Source organism: Phalacrocorax aristotelis, chromosome 2 (genome assembly GCF_949628215.1).
Source record: "Phalacrocorax aristotelis chromosome 2, bGulAri2.1, whole genome shotgun sequence".
In the NCBI taxonomy this organism is placed as follows: Eukaryota; Metazoa; Chordata; class Aves; order Suliformes; family Phalacrocoracidae; genus Phalacrocorax; species Phalacrocorax aristotelis.
Window position 1 is genome coordinate 35,703,088 of NC_134277.1, and position 21,516 is coordinate 35,724,603.

At 39.9% G+C, this 21,516-nt stretch overlaps 1 long non-coding RNA gene and 1 other non-coding gene across 3 annotated transcripts; both read left to right on the forward strand.

The window, feature by feature from the left end:
* The first annotated feature begins 18 nt into the window (after positions 1 to 18).
* On the forward strand, positions 19 to 12,868 carry LOC142052639 (uncharacterized). 2 transcript variants are annotated; one of them, XR_012658921.1, is made up of 5 exons: positions 19 to 325; positions 5,264 to 5,299; positions 8,146 to 8,259; positions 10,730 to 10,840; positions 11,255 to 12,868. It is a non-coding gene; the product is annotated as an uncharacterized LOC142052639 (long non-coding RNA). The 2 variants fall into 2 exon arrangements; XR_012658922.1 differs by having other exon boundaries at positions 30 to 325; positions 8,146 to 8,324.
* Positions 5,553 to 5,641, forward strand: LOC142054081 (small nucleolar RNA SNORD93). The gene has a single exon (XR_012659427.1). It is a non-coding gene; the product is annotated as a small nucleolar RNA SNORD93 (small nucleolar RNA).
* Positions 12,869 to 21,516: the final 8,648 nt, after the last annotated feature.

Consider the following 21,516-nt stretch of genomic DNA (forward strand, 5'->3'; position numbering starts at 1 on the left):
GCCGCTGGGGGGCGGGGCGGAGACACGCCGGGGGCGGCCCTTCCCTGAGAAGGGGGAGGAAATGGCGGACGCAGCGCGTCTTCCGCTCGCTTGCCGCCCGCCGGGCATGCGCGTTGTGGCGGCCCGCAGCCCCGAAGGGGTAGTCCCGTAAGGGCAGCCTGCTATAGTCGGGGGAGTTCCTTCGAGGGGGAGGGGGTTACCAAAGCCGTGAGGCTTCTTCATCTGCCGGTGTGTCCTGTTTCGGTCTGGTTTGTTTTTTTCGCGGAGCTCTGAAGGTATGCGCACCGGTTGCGCGCTGCCTGTGGAGCCTAGGAGGTGCCTTTTGGTAAGTGAAAGGTAGAGGTGGAAGAAAAATGTTTCTGGGTGGAATTGGAAATGTCTCTCCGTCTTTGATGCCAGACTACGCCATGTGTTCAGTCTGTGGAAACGCGGAGTTCTGGGAGTGAAAACTTGACGAGAAGTACGGGGAGACGCGTTCTGGTGTTAGACTTAATATCTAAAAAATGCCAGTACAGCGCTTAGGGCTTGCTATCCTTACAAACTTACAAAAGTCCGGATAAGTACTGAGGCGCTTTCTTTTCTAGCTAATAAATGCAAGAACCCTTTGCAGTGCTGTAACCACCGAGCCGTTGTCTGTTTGACACCACTAATGGGACGTCTTGCTGTGTGATGGCTGCGCCATGGACACTGCGTGTTACATCATGTCTGTACTATGTTTTCCTTCTCCCTCAGGTAGCCTGCTGCCTCTTACTATAATGCCAGTTCCAGGTCTTCAGGTTCCTAGTGCTACTGATGTGGCTGCAGTATTATTTAGCATTGGCAGTGTGTGTCACATCTCCTGTCGTAGTCTGGAGGGAATTTAATTGCATATGGAAACTCTGAAAAAAGTTCTTAGAAATAATTTCTTGTGACAGTGCAGAAATCTACTTAGTTTTGCTCATAGTAATGATTTACTGACCAGACACAGTTAAAGTTCTGCATGTTATGTGTCGGTTTGCCTAAGGCAATTACTTGAAGTTCTGTAGCCATTTTGTCCATTAAGAATAACAAAAGGTAAGTGCTTTTAGATCCAAAAAAGAATCCAGGGCTAAAATAAATATCGCTTATACAGATACCTCATTTCCTCTTCCAATGTGTGGATGCCTGCTCTGCCATTCTGTGATGATCAAAATATGAGCTTATAGCTTGCTTCTTGCTTTCCAGGTGTGGACAGGTAGCAAGCCACAAGCCACATGAGCGGTTCTGGCAGCCCACACCTTGCTTTTGCTGTGGTATACCAATAATCAAAACAGGGGGGATAAAAGAGTATTTTGGTGATGTGGTGGCACAAACATGCTGTCATGTTACAGAACGCACAAACAGCCTTTCCTCATGTAAACCAGTCTGTATGCACTGTGTTTTCATGTGCATTAAACATGTTGATGGGATATATCAGTATTTGTAGTCACGTGACTGGCATTATCTAGTGGAAAGAATTTGTGAGTGATGACTTTATAAACTGAATAGCTTGTCCCTAAAGAAAGGTTAGGCACCAGTACTGTAGTTGATGAGCAGATGAACATCGGTATGAAGCTTGGATTGTGAGCCTTCACAGCAAATGGCATATGACATGATCATACGTCATATTTTATTTACACATTCTCAGCCAGGAGGGGTGACAAAATCTGCTCCAAATAATGTCACATAATGATGGAAGTACATGTTATGTAAGTTGACTTTGTAAGACTTGTAGTTTTGCTTGATGACATTTTCAAACAATTGGTTTTGGCTTATCCCACTCTTTCTGCAGCAGGTAGGCTGCTGCGATAGGTAGAAAATTACTAGCTAGATCTCTTCATTTCACCTTTAAAAATAAAGTGTTCCCAGTACAATCTTGCAGGTAGGGTTTTTTCCAGTTCACTGTTGAGCAACCAAGATGTTGTTACTTCAAAATAGTACCTCCAGGTTAATAGAACACTTCAAGTAACAAATCCAGAATTTAAGGAACATACTAATGAAGACTTTTCTGTGGCAGTCTTCAGCAACTAGTAAAACAAATAATTTATCCATAAAAGACCAAGCTGCCTCTGAAGTACTGTTTGTTGCTTTCTTCTGGTTGGCATTAAAGGTGAGTTTGTACTTACCAATGTGGTCACATATTCCTACTTTTTCGTATCTGGCCTGGTACTTGTACATCAGTGGATTGCTGTCTTCCTGCGCATAGTACCATATAACTATTGTTAGATTATCTTAGGGATAGTCTTCTGTTCAAGCTGGGAATTCTAACTTGAAATTGAGGCAACAAGTCTTTCTTATCCATAAGTTTGCATTAGTTTTCAATTTTTTTGTTATATCACTGTTGTCAAACTTTTCACACTAGTACTCAATGAGTAGAATTGTACAGACATTCAAAATGACAAATTTACTATTATTCCAAACAAGAATAGTGCAAGAGGCACATTCAATTGACAGCAATGGCTTGTCATACTCAAAAGAGAAAACACTCAAACCAATGAACCTTCTTTTCTGATCCTTGCAAAGGAAGAGAAGCGGTTGCTGCTGGAACCTGTTTTTCAGCAGTTTGTATCAAATTGATTTTCCTTTGTAGATGAGAGCAAATCGTTTGGGTTTCCACAAAGTAGTTACTGTTACAGCTTGGTCTTTCTGAACATACAAAACCAACTGTTCGTTACAGCACACAGCTTGCAACTAATCTCCTACAACACACTACAATAAAACGTGACCCACTGCACTGGAATTAAATTCAAAAGGTATTTTCCTTCAACTTCTTGTAATTTTAGTATCAGAGGGATTCAGAAGGTCGAATGATGACTGATGGTAATGGTTAAAGAGCTCTGTCTCCTTCGAATATAAATTGGTTTAACAGCCTCACTTGTGATACAGCGTACTCTTACCATGGGTGTTCTCGAGAAAGGGTATTCACAGAAGTCTGCCACGTGTACCAGCTGCTTCTCTTCAAACGTCAAGTCAAGGAATAATTTTCAGAGCACAGCAACTTTCCTTGATACCTCTTATTTCTCATGGCTGTTAATGGTAATGTTTGACTAAAACCTTGTAGGTTATTTCCTTTATTTAACCATAGAAGCTAGGAACAGAATAGCAAGAAAGTTAGTATTTCTATGCCACAGTTCTCTTGCAAACAAAAACTAAGAAAAGTGACTGGAGAACCGCACTTCTTCCATCTTAACACACATCCATAGCCTCATACTGTCTGAAGTATATCTGCAGTAAAAAAAAACAAACCACAAATGCACAAACAGACAAAACCCCAAATAACACACATACACACACAAAAAAAACCCACCCCAGAGCATGCCAACAGTAAAGGTTTGTATTGACTCCAGAAGTTTTCTGTGCCTTTATTTGGCTCCTGTCGCACCTAAGGATGTTAGAGGGTCTAAGAGCTCAGCAGTCCTTTGGTGAGCTAATGACTCAGCCAAGGTAAAGAGAGCATCAGTCACCTTCCCTACAAGTTCCAGCAGGTGGGACAGCACTATTAAAATAATTGAAATATTGAAAATTGGCCCTAAAGCCAAAGGCATCTATGATTGGGCGTGAAATAATGAGCTGTTTTGAAGGGAGAAGTAATACCCAAAGAAACGGGTACTGTGAGAAATTGATGGAGGCAGCTTTGCCTGCAGAAGGCAGAATTAGGACGTTGTGGGCGTGCTGTGCATCCTAGTTCATGTTTATAATTTATTGTGGCAACACTTCCATGAAGGATACTGGTTTTACTCGTTGTTTTTATCTTATGGCTGATAACGACGACAGAAACACTTGGAATGGTGTATCCATTAAATAAGGAAAACAAAAGCTGCAGTTGCTGGGCTGATGAAAGAAAATTAGTAATATCATTTGTGTTGAAAGTTTTTGTTACAAAAAACACACTTTGAATTTCTTTTGACTCTTAATTCATGTGATCAGCAACAATAACAAAATCAGAAATAAAAATGCAGAGGTTTTAACTGGGACAAGAGGAATGTGAATCCCTACTGTTTTATTAACTTGATTAGCAGTAATCCCACAAGTGCTGTGTTTCCATAGCAAAAAAAATACCACTAACACTGTTGTAAACTGGCCAAATATTTCAGATTTTATGGGTAAAGGAGAAAATTGAGATTCTTACAGATATGCCTGAGTCACGTAAGTGTCAGTCTCTGGTTCAGGGACATAATGTCACTTGATCTGATGGCTTTAGCTTGTCTTTGGTTTTTGGTGCAAAGGGTACATTTCAGGTTAAAGAATTCCAGACCTCTAAAGCTTTATCTTAACACACCACGAAGGAAAGCCATGCAACACTGCATGCAATTCAGAAGGCTGAAGAGGAGACAAGTGACATATTAAAGTTAGTGAAAAATCACTGTAAAATCTACACAGGAAACCCCTGCAGACCTCCGTTATGTACTTGCTGCTCTCACTTCTGAGATTTCCCGTTCAATTTACCATCAAGAAATTGCATTCAATGCATCTGCAGGGGAACAAAGTTTGAGTTTGACTCTGTTTAGGAGGAGCTTAGATTTCAAAGATACTACGGTAGATATTTCATACAGGCTGCATCTTTACAATGTCAGTAAAAATGGTAGTATGTTATGACCAGACATATTTCACGTTACTATTATGATTAAACTTTCTGGTTTTATTGTGCTGTAGTAATGATGGTCCTTTTCTTCCATTCCATTTTAGTATTTCCATTCATTTAGTCTAATAAATCCCAGCTACTCTACAGTACTGGTGGTCTGGGAAATGTTCCTTGTCATTTCATAAAGAGACAAATAGAAATAGAAAGCGCTACAGTCAGAATAAAAAAAGACTAAGGCTGTCTGATCAGGTCATTTGGGAAATGTCAGAATTCTAAAATGTCTCTTTCTTGACTGTTAAAAGCTAGGTAACTTGGGGGTGAATATGTCTGAGTTTTTGCATTTAGCATATTTTCAAAACATACTTGGAATACAGACCAGTAATGCTTGTAAAAAATTTCTGTCCAGATTAGAATCTCTTTCATATGAATTTCTGCGTGATACTCATTGCTGTACTCTGGTCACTGTCTGATACTGGGTATTTCCAAGAAAAGTGTTATTGTCAGATGCCTGTCTAGAAAAAGAGTAAAATGATGAGAGTGGTAGGAACAAAAAGCAAAGTGTAGTAATTTTGTCTGTTCAACACAACAACTATACATTTTATTTACTTAAAAATAAAACAAAACTGAGTGGTAATATGGAGTTGAGTACAAACACAGTAATAATTTCATTATATTTCATTACAGCTCCTGAGGCCAGTGAAGGAGAAACAGCAGTCTGAGGTGAGATGGCATGCAACAGAACTTCATCAAATGCTTTCAGAGACCATTGAGAACTGCTGTTGTGCTTGAAAATTTAATACTCCCTGCTGCACAAGTTTACTGTTGTTTGAAACTTGACTTTCCCATTTTCCCCATCTTCACTTAATAATGAAAATGGAGTGTTACATTTGAAGATACTACAACCTCTTACCATATGTAGTTCCTTTAAAAACACAACAGTTCTTAAATGCATGTTTTTTATGATTGCAGTACTTGGCCGAGGATGAAAACAATAATCTGATTCCTTGCATACTTTCAGTGATACGCAAAAAATCTGATGGATTAAAGGATTTTCTGAGGCCAAAACTAATATCCATATTTACTTGTTCTTTGTTTTTAAATTAGGCGGCTTCTTAGCATCTGAGCAGTGAAGGTTTTGGTAGCTCTAGCAGGATTTTACTCTAAAGATTTTTCAATTTAAACCTTTCATTTGTCAACAGATCTCAACTAGATTTTTATTGCCGAAGAATATGTTGTCATAACAGCACACATCTATAAAGGTTTTAAAGAATTTAAAAGATGCTTGTTTTAGGCAAATTTTTACTGATTGAAACAAGATGAGGAAAAGAGTGAATATGTTCTGATTTCCAAAACAGTCTTTGCCTCAGTATACTTGGTTTTATACCAATTCTGACCTTATATTAAGGTGAGGCAGCTATGAAACTGAGAATGTAAGCCTTTGTAATCAGTTGGGAGCATTGCACATGAAAATGAAATATTACTTTTTGATACAGAACATGGAATTGGAGCTTTGAAAAACAAGAATTATAATTAAAGGTCATATTCTGCTTCCTCTCTTCAGTGAATATTTGTTGTAATAGTCTTTCCTTAGCATCCATCTACAGAAAATAAACACAATACTGAAACAACTTTTTCTGACAAGGAAATACTTGAAAGTCTTAACTTGACTGATGCACAGCATTCGCTTCACTGATTAGAAATAGTGCTTTTGGATGTGCTCTTTCAAATTTTACAAGATAAATATATAAACAACAAGAAGCTACTAACTGTCTCCTGGTGATAAACAAAGAGAAAACAAGTAGTAAAGCAAAAAGAAGGACCTCTGAGTTGAAATATGCCAGGTGGATGTGGAACAGGTCTGTGTGGGGTTTCAGCTAGTACTAAAAACATCTTGTTCCGGCTTTTACCTTAAGTCACTGTTAAAAAAATACATACTTTCAGTTACTGTGTATATCCCTAAGGACCCTTTTCCTTTGGTGCCTCCAAAACAGGAAGGGTGTTTGTTAAAACTAAGATTTTTTTTTTCTTTTTTAAGTATAAATTAAATTGTAATTTAGCATAGCTTTAATTCTTACTTCAAAGACAGTCTAGGTTTTAATGTTGTCTTTATAATAGTTTTTAACAATTTGTAATGCAAATTACAGAGTTCAGAGCATAATAGGAAAGGTAAAAATATGTATATTTTCAGATCTTGAATAAGATTCAAAGTCAACAAAGTAAATGTGACGTGTATATGTATCAATTGATTCTTTCTCGATATACCTAAAAGTTGAACAAATCAGTCAGATAAACTGAATATAGGTATTAATTTATCTTGATGTTCACTTTGTCATATTCTTAATTCAGCATTGCTTAACCGTGACCAACAAGGTGAGGAGCAGTTCACACCTCCTCTTGCCAAGCTCTGTCAGAATGCGTTGCATGAGCTTCCTGCTGAAAGGGACGCTCCAGAATGAACCGCCTTTCAGAACCTAGAAGTTGAACCAATATTGACAAAGCATCAGCATTTACATCTGTCTTTATTTTTTTAATTTCAGTAGTTCAGATTTCACTGAAAATTATTCGAGATCTTCAGCACATGGAAGATTAGAATCAGTAATTTAGTATTAAAATAAGGAGTAGTTAAGGCCTCTCGTAAATACCAGAAGGTGATCAAGGAAAACTTTCCTCCCCTTGCAAGTTTTGTGTAGTGCTATCAGGATTAAATGAAGCACAATTCACGGTTAATGAAGTTTTTACTCCTCTATTAAAACAAAACTTAATCTCCTAAAATGCTGTCCCTTTTGCTTTTCATACATAATTTCTGTCCGGACTTTGCTATTTTAGCATAAACATATGCCATATTTAGCCCAGACAAATGTTTTTAGCTTTTGTTAATTTGAAAATATCATGGAGTAGACACGCAAGTGTATCCTCTCTACATATTGATAGCCTGAGTCACATATCTGTAAGTTCATCTTCAACTTTTTCCACTAACACATTGAGCACAATGACCTTTCAGAAAAATACCTGTCAGTGTTTCAGTGTGGCAATGCTGCGGCTTTTCAGTTAGGATTACTAAAAAGCTCAAACAGTAATCATCTAGAAGGGCAGAGTAGCAGAAACTGTTTTTTTGGAGTCTGGTTTGAGAGGGTGATTTGTAACAGTATATACTGGAGTGATTAATGAGATTTGTGTAGGTTTTTGCAGAGCTTCCTACCTAAAGGGATAAAAAAAGCCCAAACCCACAAAACACAAACCAGTAAGGACAGATTAGCTGTGTGCCTTTCACGGCTTCCTGTCAAATGTTACATGGACTCCTAAAGGTTTTATTTTGAATGATAGCTATTTCAGCAAGAATTTTAGCAGATGCAGAGGATGTTCAAGGAACTTCTGAAAGTCCCTATGTTCTGCTTTATAAAGTCTGTAGGCACACATGGCACAAGCTATGAATCTGACGCTGACTTTCAGGCATTTGAAAGGTCCAAGTAAAGTGGCGTTTCTGTAATGCTTTTATTCTTTCCCTTTTTTTCAAGTGTGTATTAGGTACACATCTGAAGAAACCACATTTTACTCCTTTATTTTAGGTTTAAGCAGCAGTCACAAGAGATTAGATGCTGCTAAGTGTAACGAAGCGTGAAGATAACAAGATGAATGAACCAGAGGCTTTTCAACTTGATGACATCCTCCAGTGTGTAATGGTACAGGTTTTGTATTCCAGACACAAATGTCACCTTGGGGTTGAATTCATGCTAGATGAATCTGTGTAAGTAAAACTAAGGTAGCTTTCTCCCCCCACCCTCCGTTACCTTCCTACTTTAAATATAGGAAGGAAAATGAGTCTTCCTGAGTTAAAAGATTAGTTAATTGCATGTGGGATTTGTGACTGAAAGCCCTCTCTAAAATAAACCCAGTAATAAAAGTTGTTCTTTCCTTTCATATTTTAGGGGGAAAGACTGCTTCTAGTGACAAAGTACTAGAGTAGACTGATGCTGATCCCTTTTAGGACATTAGTACTTGGCTGGTACATATAGCTCTTTATATTAGAATCGTTTATTGTACCATAGCAAATATTTTTCCGTAGTTTTGCTATTAAATGTCTTTAAAACCATGTGCAGAGTGTTACTTTCTGTGTTGTATATTAGTTTCAGCAGCTCTGAAGTGAAAGATATGCTGGTGCACTTTTGGAAACCTGAAGAACAAGAATCTGCCAGGGAGCCTAGATGGGACCTTAAAAAGAAATCTACAAATTATTTAACTACTATTAAAAATTAAAAAAGAAATGCTGACTAAAGGTCCCAATTAATACATTGTATCAACTTCTACTAATTTAGTTCCTCCACTTCATTACAGAAGGACATTATCCAAAGTGTATTAGCAGTGTTTCATTAAAGCCAGCTGAGGGCAGACTTGAATTGGAAACTACTTTTGCTGCTTCAGTTACTTGAACTTAGAATACCAGATAATCCCTTGAGGTCAAAGCTAATGACAATCTCATCACTTCCCTACTATTCTAATTACACTTGTGCTGCATAAAAGCTTCTTTACAATTGCTGTTTGACAAAATGAGTGTTTGCTATGTCGCAGTAAGAATAGTGAATGTTTAAATAAAGATGCTAATATGAAAGTGGATGTCAGTGTGTTAGCAGCTGTGTGTTACTCACAGGGGAGAATCCACACTGCATAATAATTAGCCATGTATACCTTAAAATGTTTTTTAAAAGCCAGTGAATATCATCATTTTTAATTAATACCTATTTTACAGATGAAGAGACTGAGGAATAGTGTGTCAGCCTTGCAAGTAACTCATGCAGGTGACCTACAGAAGCAAGAACAAAATCCAGATTTCTGAGATCTAGTGCAGTGCTCCTTAGCACAGATAAACTGTGACATGTCTAACTCTTGCAAACATTACGGAAATGATTGATAGCAGCCCAAATTGCTGAGGCTGAGGAGCTTACACTAATGAAATAGGCAGTTGACCTGACAGGCAGGTTGTAGCTCTTGAGAAGAATATTCTCCCAGGAGGATGGGTGGCAATCAGATCAGATGGCTAAAGATCTGCTATAAGGATAGTATTTTATTATTAAAACAAGAACTCTGCATTTTTATGTATATTTGTCATTCTTTGAGTTAGACTGTTCTCTTTCCAAGGAGTGAAGAGCCTTTCTATGTAGACCTTTAAAGCCATTCAAATCTCAGTACTAGGAAAAGTATGATTAAAAAGTCAGTTTGCATACAGGTGAAGGATTAAGATGCTAATAGACTGTTCCCCCCTTCCATTCATCTTTAATTACGAGGGTTTTAAAATGTAAGTGCTACAATAGGCTTCCCGTTAACTCACCAAGGCCACCCCAGGTATTGTACACTGTGGTCAGTAACATGGGATTAGGGTGACTATCCCATTTTCTTTATATGCTTAGGAGGTCATTACCCATTGAAACAGCTCTTTAAATTATAAAAATGCGGTTATTTTTTTAATCTGTAAGCCTTAGTGTAAACCTTTCTGTTTCTAGAGAAGACCAGAGGCATGCTGTTAGAGAGCTTGCCATTCCTAAGGCTTGTGTAAGACATACCGCAGAACATTTGGTGCTGCGTATTGAAAACTCCATTTGTAGAATGGATGAACACAGTGCACAAAGCATTCTTCCCTGTTTTTTCTTACTGCTAATTTGCAGTGGGCATTTGTTGATGGTGGGAATTAGTCATTGGTTTATATGACTCCAATGAAAAGGACCACATTGAAAATTATAAATTGGAATGTGAATGAGTGGGCACTTACACTTTGGACTCAAATACTGTATAACCTATTACTGTGTTATTCATTTTTGGTATTTTTCCAGACAAATCACGTTAAAATAGGAGCCACAAATATCTGGCAGAGATTTAAAGTAAATTAAAACAATGTGGCAATTATTCCAAAACTTATTGCTGTAAATTCAAGAAATGAATTTCATGATAACCTTCAAAGTAAGGCCAGAGACAGAGGTACAGGGTCGGCATTCAGACAACCTTTACGATAGCCTGTTACTGACTTTTCAGGTCTATATTCAAGATTTTCTAAGTACTGTGTGAAGGTTTGTAAGAATAGATTACAAAAGAGGCCACTCTGAATTCGTTTAAGATTCTTGACGATTCTTGATGATTTCTCCTTGTACTTTATAATTTTAGACCTCACAAAGAGCTGACACCTCGAAATAGTCATCACTTCCCATAACTCACAGAGGCCTGAAAATGCAATTACCTCAAAAGGGAAAAGATTCATTTTCTCTTCTACAGAAGGTAAGCTCTCCTCTTCTCAAAATAACCACTAATTGAAGGCATTTATTTACAAACTAATTTTGTAGTAAACCACTGTATCCCTTAGCTCAAGATGAAGCAAGAAAGATAATGATTCAATTAACTAAAACTGCTGCTTTGAGAAATGTGGTTTCCAGTGTCAAACTTGTGTAATTCATCCCTAATTATACATTGCTATCTATACATTAAAAAAAGAAATCATACTCCCAGGGCAAATGCTATGACTTTGGGAAGGATACATAAAATATACCATATTTTGAGTCTAAAATTAAATCTTAAGCCAGTGTAGCACCAATGCCTTCCAAAATTTTTTAGATTTGCTGTATTTCAGTGTGAGGAGTCTTTAGCTCTTGTTTAATCCCCTCTCTCAGTCTCTAACACGTTCTTCGTTCTCAGTGCAAAGTTCAATATACTGGAAGAGCTAGTGCATTCTCCAGCGAGAGTGTGAAGGTGTGGGCTCATGGGAAGGACAACGTCCATCCACCCCCCAGATAAACCTAAGCCCATCTTCCCTCCTTATAGGTGGCTTTTTTAACCTTTTGTTCCATGGTAAAAACCAAAACTTTCTGTGGTAAAATTCCCTGTCTATTAAAACCACAGATAAATCCACTCTGCAGTCTTGAAGTTTTTTTTGACAACTTGTAAGCGATAAACATAAAAATCATGTATAAATAGAAAAAGTGTTGATAAAGCAATTATGTAAAATAGGGTGTATATGAAAATTAATGTAAAAAAATATCCTGAATATGGGGAAAAATGAGAGGAGCGTTCCACCACCAGTTATATCTGTTCAGTTCATGGAGTTAAAGGAGATTTCTTATTTCTTACCGTGTTGTTGTTACTTATGCAACTCATTATGTCTTTAAGTTAAAACCATTAACCATTTCCAAGGGGAAAAAGGCCTGAACTTTTTGGGGCACGGCAAGTTTTTCCTGCTCTGGGCTTCACAGGTTTACAGCTCTACCTCCACCATGACCTTTTCTTAGACTAATCCCACGTGGTGTATACTCTCTTTTGTTTGTACCCAGCTTTCCCTTTTATTTGTAATACAGACATGAAATGTTCAAAAACATTAACGATTTAAGAGTCGTTAAGATATTACTACCTCAGAAGCACGTCGCTGTTATGTACAGTTGCGTGTGTTGTGCTGAGCAGGCCCAACTCAGTTACAGAGGGAGTTGCAGGTAATGCAAAATAACAGTCTTAGAGCAGTAGCTGTTGCTGTATTTCTTTACATGGAAACAAATGGATACATATACACTGTCTGAATAAAGACCATGATGTTGTGTGCCTGTGACAAAAAAAAAGAGAGTATTTTATAGTCAAATTATATTTAGTTTTGGATAAAAGAAAATTAAAGAAATATGAATATACCGTGTATAAAGCTTGTACGATTGTATTTCATCCATGTCACTTACTCTGGTCGTGTACTTTCAGTGATGGGAGTTTTAATGATGGAAAAGATACTTCTATGGAAATTAAAGCCTGTTGCTGCAAAGTTGCCAGGACCCTTAAATGTGTGCTGAAGTGTCTTCCTCCCTTTCAGTAAATTAAGCATGTTTATAGTTGCTGTCCAGAGTAGCAGAAAAACAACAATTGCTTCCATGTTTAGAACTTTGTTGAGTCTGCTACCTGCGAGCAGACTCTCCTTCAGTCATCTGAAACTACTAGTCACTAATCTCATTCCTGACATACTTCAGCCTCCAACAGTCTGTTGCAACTTCTGTTACACCTTCTGGGAATCTCTGTATAGCAATTTCTTTTTCTCCCCAGTTGGCTCCAAGCCAGAAATACACCAATTTGCACAAATGCTCCTTAACCTTGTTCACACTGGGGTTTTTTTTCTTTTTTTTTTTTCTTTCCTTTCTGCTTCTCTGGTTGTTGTATGCTTTTATAGTAAACATAGTACTTGCATAGTTTTTCTGTATAATAAACCAGTGGTTACTATGCATTTTCTAAACTACTGTTTGTTTCACTTCAAGTGCGCTGAATAAAATTATTTCTCCATGATCATTTTGTGGGCATCTTACTGTAACATAGGAGTCCTCAACATTAATGCATTTAATCACCTTTCTGATAAGGTCATATTCTTCCTACTCAATCGGGCATAAGGCCCAGCTGACAGAGGAAGGCTTCAGCCGGTGCAGAGTAACCAGCACTTTCGAAGGCTGAAAAAACGTTAAGGCACAAACATTTCTCACCAGCTGCCAGGCAAGTTGCAGTGTCCCTGCCATCAAGAAACTGGTTTATAACTCATGGGGAAGGTTGTGCTTGCTGCAGGAATGATATTGGTATCCAAACTAGCTTGTCTTAATTCTGAAAAACCTGCAGCTCATAAACACATATGTATGTACATGTATGCGTGCATTATATGTACATAAATGTACGTATACAGCACAGAAGTGTAGGTTTATCAGAATTAATTTAAAATGAGCCACTTTGCGTATCAATACCAACACCATTACTGAGTATGTATGTTTATACATGTGTGTATATGCACACATATAGCGATCCTCAGCTGCAGCTTGGAAGTACTCAGTGTTTCAGCTACCTAGAACCACATATTCAAATATTTGACATTAGAAACTTAGGAACAATTTGATCGCAGTGATCAGGTTGATACATAGGTGTGCTGTAGTAGAGGCAGGAACAGATAGCCCTTCTGCATTTTCTGATTCCAGTTTCCACAACAAATTTAAAAAGGTTTTTCATGTACTTACCTTACAATTGTGGTGAATGCTATACCAGAGTCCAGCCCAAATTTTGAAAAAGCCAGAAAGTGTGTGGTGACAAAAATAGTCAAGGACCACGCTCTAAGATTGCATGCTTGGCCGAGAACAAGGATTCTACAGTAAGATTGTACGCTGGACAGTATGTGGCATCTCTTACTACATTCTTCTGTGAGATCTTAACCACATTTAGTTTCCATTTCTAATTAGATCTCCACATGAGAAAAACAAAACACAAATTCTAGCTTATGCAAAATTTGGTTTATCACCAACTCAGATAATCCAGCCTTGCAGCTTCCAGTCCTCTGGGGTGTCCAAATACCTGGCCCAAGCAGACATTACTCTGCATTAGAACCCGTGGAGTAAACTATTAGATCAGTGAAGTTTTGTTCTCTTTAAGGTATTGCATCATGCATTTGCAACTTTTTTCCTCCCCCTAAGGCAGCTAGAGTTTCCAGGCTATCCTGTTCAACTGTATCTGTGGTGCAAGTCACTGACGTAGGAAACACGTCTCAGCCACAGTGTCACAAATGAATCCAGTTACAGAAAGAAAAACAAGGTTACTACGCCAACGGATTTTAAGATTCTACTTCCAAGTTCCAGCGAGTAGCTAAAGTAGGGCTGAAAGCCAGGAGTGTGCAGGCTCCTACTGGTCAGTTTTCACTTGATCAACATTGGGGTTTTTTAATAACTGGCTGCAAAAGACTAATTAGTGCCTTCACTGTGCTATCCTACATTTCAGTGTGTGTGATGCTATCATGTAGTAGCATGCTCTAACACTGGCTGCTAAGTGCAGACTTGCCCCTCTTGACTCCGTACCCAGCAAACCTCCTCAGCTTCAAGATTTAAGGTAAAGTCAGGATTTTGCCTCCTGTCAGCGATAACATCCAACTTCCATTGCTGGGCACAAGCAAGAAGATATTAAACCCTGAACGGTTTGCTTTTCTCCCACCAACAGTAAATTCAGAGCCGTAACTTCACAACACCAGCAGGAGCGGTGCGTTCAAATCCCCCACCACACGTCTTGGGAAATACACACTATCAGTTTTCCATTTACTATTTTGGCAGGCGTAACTTTGTTATTTCTTCAAGCTGTTTATATTGGCCACTTCAGTGTTTTAATTATTTCACACATACTTCAGCATTTTAATAAGTCTGTGCTTCAGCAGGCACGGGGACGGAGCCCCACCAGCTTTTAGAGTTTTCTTTCTCTGAGTATGATACCTTAACATTTACAAGCTTCATTTACATTTCAACAGAGAATTCATCTGCATGCTGTCAAAGACTGTGTGTGGCATTAAATTATATATTTTAGACAGATTATAAATCCTAATAAAAGGGGATCAGCTGTAGAGATCTGCAACAGAAAAAATGAAGGTTGGTATCAATGAAGTATGAATGGAAATGCATACAAGCACCAGCAGGAACAGCAGAATAGAGGGTTAAAAGAATGGACTGGTTTTCCAACACAGAAAACCATTCACAGCAGAAAAATGAAAGAATTGCTCTATGTCAAGGCCAAAGACCTGCACTTTGAAAACAGCCGCAACACAGACAACCTATCAGTGAAAGACCCAGCATCCCAAACCCAGGAGGATGATAACAAGGCTGCAGCATTGGATATGCCTTACCTTTCCTGTTAGCCCGTCAGGAAAACACGTGTTGAAAACAAAGAAATACAGGCAATGGGCAGCAACCTGGCCTATCATTTAGGGAGAATGAAGTAAGCTGATTCTGAGGTAAAAGTCGACCCCATACCAGCTGGTGCCTCCTAAGGGATAGGAAACATCTGTCCAGAAACTACTTTGTTGTCCCCAGTCAAGGGAAACCTTGGGCGTGTAGCGAGGGCTTGGCAGTTGGCATCCCTGCTCCTTTGTGTCAGACACAAGCGATCCTGGCCACACCACTTGGCCTTGTACGTCTTGGTGCTCATGAATACATGAGTGTCAGAGTGGGAATGTATTAAATCTATACAAGAATAAGCATGACTGGGTAAAATCAACTGGCTTAAAGATTTTGTGAGTAAATACCCCTCCCCCTTTTGTAAGATCTCACACATTCAACTTTCTCACACTAATTTCTCTGCCATAGTGATTTCCCATTTTTGTATGAACGAACAGTCATTCATGTCAAGGACAATATCATAACTGCCCCACAGACAGAGGGGCAGAGATGTTCATAGCTCAATCTAGCTCTTGTATTCATTCCTAGATGTAGCATAATAACAAACTGTATGTCAGTTTATCTACAAGTATATAGATGACAGTTTCCTCCCATTTCTTTTCAAAATGCCTGGTTTGCTCAACAAAAAGGAACTTTCATGCCATGGAAATTAAGTTTCTCTGAGGACACCCATGCACCAGTGGAGTAAAATAGTCATAAATCATAGTTGAGTAGTTATTGATAAGGAAGTTATTCCATGGAAAACCACACAAAAAATAAAGGGTTGGAGAGAAAGTGAAGGAAGACGTGTTAAAAAGTCTGCTTTACATCCTTAAACATTAATGAAAATGAGGAAATAACATGTTGGCCTGAGATAAGGGTGATATGGACTTAGCCAAAGTCACAGTACGACGTAAGTTGGTAGGATGCTTGAATAATGCCTTTCAACACCCCACACTAACCTGGATCTGTAGTACCAGAGGAGGAGACTGCTAGAAGGGCCCAGTTGCAACAACGCTGGGCTGTAGCACACAGAAATGGAGATTGGGATGTGCTGTTTCTTTCATGAGCTTTGACAGGCTTCACGTATCAAGTTGTCTAAATGACAAGGTTAGGGCAACAAACTACGCTGCCTTTTGCACTCCCCGATAAAAAACTGGGGGAGGAATAAATATCCTTGGTCTTCTCTCTCACCATAGTAGCATTAAAAGAAGCTACAGCATGTACGCCCATTTAGCTGTGGTATATATGGTTTGTACTCTTGAACGGGTCATCCAGGTGTCAGTGAGGCTCCACATCTTTATGTTAAGTACTGCAAAAGCCATCCTCCCAGAGGGCTAAACATTAAATGTTACCTGGGAGCCAGCTGTATTTGATCGTAGACACTTATCACAAAAAGAGCTTAGATGTTTGCTCTGACACAATTATATATTTATTCTTTCTTATTTAGTTTGGGCTTCTGTAGAAAGCAGGAAGACTACTGGTAGTTCACGAGCCATTTGGCTTCCACTGCCCCCAGAGATAATCATGAACTGCTCTTTCTAAATGTTTCTTGACAGTATTACACTTGCTAGTTTAGCCAAGACTGACTCCCTCACAGCAAGTGAAGGAAGAGAGGGCAAGTGCTATAAGGAATTGATCTTACTTAGAGATCAATGCCTGGCAATATTAACCAAAGGCCTGGTAAATGTGAAACCTTTCAGAGGCTAAGTTTGTTGCCAAACACTCAAACATTTTACTATTGACATCACAAACTGAATTTTCTATCCAAGTAAAATGCCTTTAAACCAGAGCAATCTCAAAATTGTGTTCTCTAGAGTGCCTCTAGATTTACAGAGCTCAAAAGCAGAATTTCACTCCATATTTGCTCTCTTACAACTGATGTTAGAAAGTTTGTGAAATGTCTGCCTTCATAGATATCTGGTGCATACTTCATCTCAAATCAAAAGTGAGCACTGGGGAGGGGGAAGCCTGATTTGCTAAGAACCATATCTGCCAGACAATAGACAGTATGTGTGTGGGGGGGAAGTGATGTGCAAAAATAGGTTTAGATTTCATTTGCCCCCTCACACAGCTGGACCATTTGTCACCAGGGTAGGTAATCTGAGGGATACTTTCAGTCACGCTGGCTACCAAGAGCTGATAAAGGCTGGAGATGGCCTGGCTGCAAGGGACTGCAGGAGGTCTAGCCTAGCCTGGGTGACTACAAAAGCTGCTGCACTGGCAGTGCTCAGGACTTCCCATGTTACATCTGATCCCTCACAGCCGACCAAAATAACTTTGGATTTGCTAGGCAAGACAGATCATAGCAGCCCAGCACAAAGAATAATCCACTTTCCACATCGTCTCCAAGGATAAAGAGTCTCAATTCAGGCATTACTAAATTACAGAGCCCCAAAATTACACTGTTGAATTTTAATTAAGCTGTGAAAGCAGCCAAGCACCAGGTAATGGCAACAGTTCAGCCATGCCACATGTGCTCAGTCTCAGTTCTGCTGATAGGTACATGTTTAATATAGTTTTGATTAACTAATTGCAAGAGATAAATCTGATGGAAGCTAGCTTAAAGAAGGGCACCTCTAACAACTGTCTTGCGAAGCTTATGTAAAGCAGTGATACAAAAGAAGTCATGGGCAGATCTCTGACCATGAGAGGCAGAATTCAGGTACATGCACAGACATCTTTGGGAGCTGGTAAGCGTGGCCAGGAGATGGAATAGGAGATTGCATCTAAATCTCTCTCTAAATTGAAGAGACATGGATTTGGCAGATGGACCACTTGGTGGATAAGGAATTGGCGGGATGGTCACACTCAAAGAGTGGCGGCCAATGGCTCAATGTCCAAATGGAAACCAGTGATGAGTGATGTTCCTATGGGGCCGGTATTGGGACTGGTGCTGTTTAACATTTTTGTCAGTAACATGGACAGTGGGATTGAGAGCACCCTCAAGTCAGCAAGTTTGCCGATGACACCAAGTTCTGTGGTGTGGTCAACACCCTGGAGGGGAGGGATGCCATCCAGAGGGACCTTGACAGGCTTGAGGGGTGAGCCTGTGTGATCCTCATGAAGTTCAACAAGACCAAGTGCAAGGTCCTGCACCTGGGTCTGGGCAATCTTAAGCACAAATACAGGCTGGTAGAGAATGGATTGAGAGCAACCCTGTGGAGAAGGACTTGGGATGTTGGTTGATGAGAGGCTCAACATGGCCCAGGAATGTGCACTTGCAGCCCAGAAAGCCAACCATATCCTGGGCTGCATCAAAAGTGTGACCAGCAGGTCAAGGGAGGTGATTCTGCCCCTCTACTTCACTCTGGTGAGACCCCACCTGGAGTACTGCATTCAGCTCTGGGGCCCCCAACATAGTAAGGACACAGACCATTGGAGCAAGTTCAGAGAAGGGCCATAAAGATGATCCGAGGGCTGGAGCACCTCTCCTGTGAAGGCAGGCTGAGAGAGTTGGGGTTGTTCAGCCTGGAGAAGAGAAGGCTCCAGGGAGACTTTATAGCAGCCTTCCAATATCTGAAGGGTACCTACAAAAAAGCTGGAGAGGGACTTTTTAGAAGGGCATGTAGTGATAGGACATGGAATAATGGCTGTAAACTGAAAGAGGATAGATTTAGATTACCTATAAGGAAGGAGTTCTTCACTCTGAGGGTGGTGAGGCACTGGAACAGGTTGCCCAGAGAAGTGTGGGTGCCCCATCCCTGGAAGTGTTCATGGCCAGGCTGGATGGGGCTTTGAGCAACCTGGTCTAGCAGCAACCTGCCTGTCCATGGCACGGGGGTTGGAACTAGGTAATCTTTAAGGTTCCTTCCAACCCAAACCATTCTATGACGCTATTATTCTTTCCTTTTATATATTTCACATAGAACACATAGAGGGACAATGGAAAAGGGACACGCTAGTGTTTCTGACATATTTTTCCTTGTAAAAGTCCCATTTAGGAACAAAGCATTTCAAAATGCTGACATTTCCATGTAAGAGAAGTTCATGCTTCCACCCAGCCCTGTATAGATGACAGGTGTTTCTCAGATTACAAGGTCATGATTAGGTCTGGCAAGTGAAATACAAAGCATTAGGAAAACACAGATCTGCTCAGCAGCAATACCCTTTTTCCTGACCAGGCCAGTGAGAAGAAACTGCAATTACGGAATCAATGTCTTGATGCTGTAACTATAAAATACCTTTAATTAGTGGGATTGGTTCCATACCTCCAGAGCCAGGCTTACACTATAGTCAGAAATTGCAGTGCGTTCTCACTCACTTCAGGGCAACTGAGTTTCTGTTAACACAGAGGGAAAGCAAAAATTTGATAAACATCGCATGAAGACTCTATATTACCTGGAAACATGCAGTCCATCATGTGACAGAAAGAAATATATTCCTTTTACCCTGAGCTGTAACACCATGTCGTCTGTGTAGGCTCTCAGTGACCTTAGTGCAATTGTGTCTTGCTTTTGTTTTTAACCTCTTCACCTGGGATATTCCATTTCCCTCTTTCACAGGAATCGTTAATGGTAGTTGTTCCTTATGCGGAAGCACTCTTTATTTCTTTGTTTTCTGTCACTGCAGTTTCCAAGTAAGACTACAAAACAACTAGATGGAGGCAGCCACCACTAACCCAAGAACAGCTATCAGGAAGAGCACATAACCAAGTAATCCTGTGAAAGATATGTACATTGCAAAATACCATCTGAGTAAAATGGAAAAGGCCGAATGCTGTTTTTGTTTCTGCCTGACGAAGCAGACCCATACCATAACTACACAAGCACAGGAAGTAGGAAGTATGAACAGTTATATTTTCAACTCAATACCAACATTTCTGGGCATGCTTCCCCAAACAGTCTGGTGTTTGAGTAGATACCAGCTCTTGGATAGGTTTCTGTACTTTCAGAAACAAAAATGCTTCTCAGAAATGACATTCATCTTTTGGAGCAAAGAGCCCCAGAGCGATACCTGTCAGGCCCCTGCTTTTCTGCTTGTGGCTTCCTACAAGTGCCAAGGTGAGGGGGAGTAACCCAAGGCCAACAGCAGCCAAATTAGAGAGGGCTTTTCCACCATAGAGGACATACCTTTTGAGCAGCCACCATATGACTGAAAGGTGAGCTCCCAAGATCCTCCAAAATCAGAGCCACAGCACCAAAAATGTAGGACCAAGCAGAGCAAGCCACTGCAGAAAGCTCAGATCTTGCGTGTTGAAAGCTCTGGTTCCATGCTGGTTTTAATGCTGCCATAAAAAAAACCCCAAATTTGAAAGCCATTGATTTTCAAGTAATAATCTGCATGCAAGGGATGCTTATTTATGAAACTATGTACCCAAAGAAGAAGGGGTAAGGTAGGTGCAAAACACACACTAAGACAAAGGGCGACATTTTGCTTTCACAGGTATCAACACTGCTACTCTTACTGAATTCAGATGTTTGCTGGTAGAAAACAGAATATCCACCTTCATTTCAGGTAAGTGGAAATAGTGTGAAAGGATACCAGAGCCTCCCATTAAGTGGCGTAAACAGTGGCAGAAGAAAGCAGTACCATATCTGAACTATGCTGTGCCAATTCAGCTAAGTTAATGAGATGGGGGTTTTCTGCATTACAGTGCACATGTTTCAATGTCTTCAGTGAGATTCTGCTCTACTGAAATTGGACCAATGCTGTGCTGTCCTTTCGGAGCAGAGCTTTCTGGCTGCAGCTATCATGAGGAGAATGTGGAGCATCGAGGGCTCTGGCCTAAATGGGCAAATCATTAATTTTCCATCCATGCTTTTGAGTCTCCAGCATAAGCTAGCGCAAACAGTTAGACAGGTACCTAACTCCCTGTTTTCCAGGCACAGGTGGATAAATGAATGTTTAAGTGGTGTGCTTTCTCCTCTAGTTCGAGGTAGCTGGGAGTTTTCTCACCTTCAAACAACAAAAAGTTATGAAGACTCTTCAACAAAATACCTCGTAGTGCTCACCAGTTTTAATTCTAGTTAATAAGGAATAAAAACCATAGAATCATAAAGGTTGGAAAAGACCTTTAGGATCATCAAGTCCAACTGTCAACCAAACACCACCATGTCTCCTAAACCATGCCCTGAAGTGCCACGGCTACATATTTTTTGAACACCCCCACCATGGTGTTCAAAAGGTGAGGCCGGTGACTCCACCACCTTTCTGGGCAGCCTGTTCCAATGCATGACCACTCTTTCAGTAAAGAAATTTTTCCTAAGACCTCGACGTTATCATCACAATTGCTAAATTCTATACAAGCGAACACTCCCTAACATA